Source organism: Phaseolus vulgaris, chromosome 6, assembly GCF_000499845.2.
Source record: "Phaseolus vulgaris cultivar G19833 chromosome 6, P. vulgaris v2.0, whole genome shotgun sequence".
NCBI classification, from domain to species: domain Eukaryota; kingdom Viridiplantae; phylum Streptophyta; class Magnoliopsida; order Fabales; family Fabaceae; genus Phaseolus; species Phaseolus vulgaris.
The window spans coordinates 8707989-8711107 of NC_023754.2; positions in this window are offsets into that span (position 1 = coordinate 8707989).

A 3119-nucleotide genomic window follows, 5' to 3' on the forward strand; every position below is an offset into this window, starting at 1 on the left:
ACATGAGGCATTCTCTCAGATTTAGATTTTAAACATGAGATACATCTATAACAATGTCTTTGAACATATTTCTCATATGCGGCTAAAAGAATTTCCCTTTTAAAAGATCTAGAGTTTTATCAACTCCAAAATGACCCATAAGACTTCCTTCATGTCACTCTTTGACAAGGAGTTTTCTATATGTTCCTTGAGGTATACAAATTTTTCCTTCTTTAAACAAATACCTTTCAGAAATATAAAAACCTTCTTGTGCTCTATGTTTTCAGCTAGCAAAGGTTGATGCAAAATCGTTATCATTCTCATAAAGTTAAAGTATGTTTTCAAATCCAATAATTTGGACTCCAAGTTTAGAAGATAGGGCATGTCTTCGAGATAGAGCATTTGCCACAATGTTTGTACTGCCCTTATTGTATTTGATAACATAAGAAAATTGCTTTAGAAATTTCACCCACTTTGCATGGCGTTTGTTCAACTTATGTTGACCTTTGAGATATTTCAAAGACTCGTGATCACTATGAATAACATTCTTTTGAAACTAGATAGTGTTCCCAAATATGTAGGACCCTCACAAGTGCATAGAGCTTTTTATCATAGGTAGGATAAGTGAAGGTTGCACCATGTAATTTTTCACTAACATAATATATTTGATAGTGATATTATTGATGGCTTTATAATCACAACACATTCTCCACTTACTATCTTTCTTAGGCACCAACAAAATAGGTACAACACAAGGACTTAGGCTTTTTTGTACCCAACCCTTCTCCAATAATTCTTGAATCTGGTATCCTATCTCCTTAGTCTCTTTTGGATTAATTATGTATGTTGTTCTATTTGGTAGACTAGCTCCAAACACTAAATCTATTTGATGTTTTATGCCCCTAAAAGGTGGAAGTCCAATTGATCCTTCCTTGGGGAACACATCATCAAATTCTCTTAAAAGACTTTTGATTTTAGGAGGTAGAAAACTTGGTTCTGAAAGTGTGGCAGTGCATGTAAGTGTTCCTTTACAAAGAAGGAGGCCTGAAGGTTGTTCAAATAGAAGAATTTTCTCAACTTTTTTTTCTCAAATTTGTTTCTATCTGAATGACTTCATGAGAAGGAGAACTCTTCTCCCACGCCTTAGCATTGTCCATAAGGACTATCCTTTGATTTCTGAGATATTTTTTTTCAAGATCTCTTTTGATTTTCATTTGCACTTGACCCTCTATCACCTGTGTAGGTGTTAAAGGAAAAAGCACAAAATATTTAGAATTATGAGTAAATGTTATCTCGTTGGTAAGGCCATTGTAAGTAGTTTTCTTGTCAAATTGTCAAGGCCTTCCCAATAAGATATGACAAGCTTTCATGGGTACTACATCACATAAAACCTTATCATTGTAGTTACCCACAAAAAGACTTACTTTTACTTGTTTATCTACAATTAAATCTCGCTTTTCATTCAACCATTGCAACTTATAGGGTTAAAGGTGGGGAATAACTTGTAGATTTAGCTTTTTCAACCAACGTAATGCTACAACAATTGCATCAAGAGCCATTATCTACAATGAGAGAACAAGTATTTTTTAAAATTTTACATTTTGTACGAAATATGTTCTCTCTTTGTGACTCATGTTTCATAATAGGTTGATTGTTGAGGGTTCTCCTAATCATCAATAATTCCCCCTCACGTGGATATGCACCTCCACTCTTTTCTTTATCCTCATCACTAGCTTCATCTTCATGGCTATTGTATTCATTTTTGCTCCTTAAGATCATAGTTCTTCTATTGGAACATTGAGATTATATATGACCTCTAACAAGACATTAAAAACATTAAATCTCTCTAGTGCGAGTTTGTGGGGTTTGCATAGCTTTTCCTCTCTCTAGGCTCTTGGGAGTTTCTAATTTGGGTTTTTCCTTAGGATAACTCTCCTCCCTTTTGTACTATTTCTTATACTTTTTCTTAGGATAAGAGTTAGAGTAAGAACTTTCTTTTCGACTTGACCCTTTTCTCAAATTTTGTTGTTCAACTTTTATACAATGTTGGACTAAGTCATTCAGATCCCTGTAGGGAAAAAATTATACTTTATCCCTTATCTCAAGACTTTAGACCACTCAAAAACCTAGAGATTGTGGTGGTTTCTTCCTCCCTAATGGATGTTATCATCATGTATAACTCAATTTTTTGCACATACTCCTTTACATTTATATTCTTTTGTTAGAGTCTTTGGGCTTGTTTATCAACTCCCTATTGAAGTAAAAAGGAATATGGCGACGTCTCAAAGCTTCCGTAAGGTCATTCCAATAAGCAATGGGAAGGTCCTTATGGAGACGTCTCTCTCTTTCTAGAATTGTCCACCAATATATAGCATTTGATTGAATGATTAAAGTTGCCATGGATACTTTCCTTTTCTCACTAACATGATGGCAAGCAAAACGTTGTTCAACTTTTGTTTCCCAATCTAAGTAGACTTCAACATTTTCCTTCCCATAAAAGTAAGGTAAATCAACTTTGATTTTATTTTTAAGGCTTTCTCTTCTAGTTCTCCTAGGCATAGGTTGATAATAATCATTGATCCTAAGACTCCCTTCCTCAAAATGAGAATCACTAGACCTAGAACTAGGTGGATGAGACTTTTTTTTTTTTATATTCATCTCTTTGTTTAACCATTTTCAACTCCTCCTCAAGAATTGCAAGATGAGAATCTTTTTCTTTCTTTTCTTCAACAATTTGATTCTCATGTTGTAATTGTCTTAGTTAAAGTGATTGGAGATCTTTAGTCATTTCTTTTAGAGATTTTGTAGAGCTTAAATCACTTTCACTGAGATGAGAAGTATGTTTAGACATGTTTAAAGTTTATGTTAAGAACAATTTCCAAAGAGAAAAATAGACTCAGTGCACTAGGTAGTTTCCCATGAAAGGCAAGTGGACCACTAGGATCACTTAACTAGTAATCCTTTCTTAGCCAGATACTATCCCAACAAACTTCATAAAAAAATTTCTAATCAAATTCTTAGAAACACAACCAAGATGAAAAACACTATTTAAAACAATAAATGAAAAGCAATAAAACAATTAAAATTGCCAAGACTCGAAAGCTTTTAAACTAGGTGTTTCCTAGGTGAGACTTCTTCGC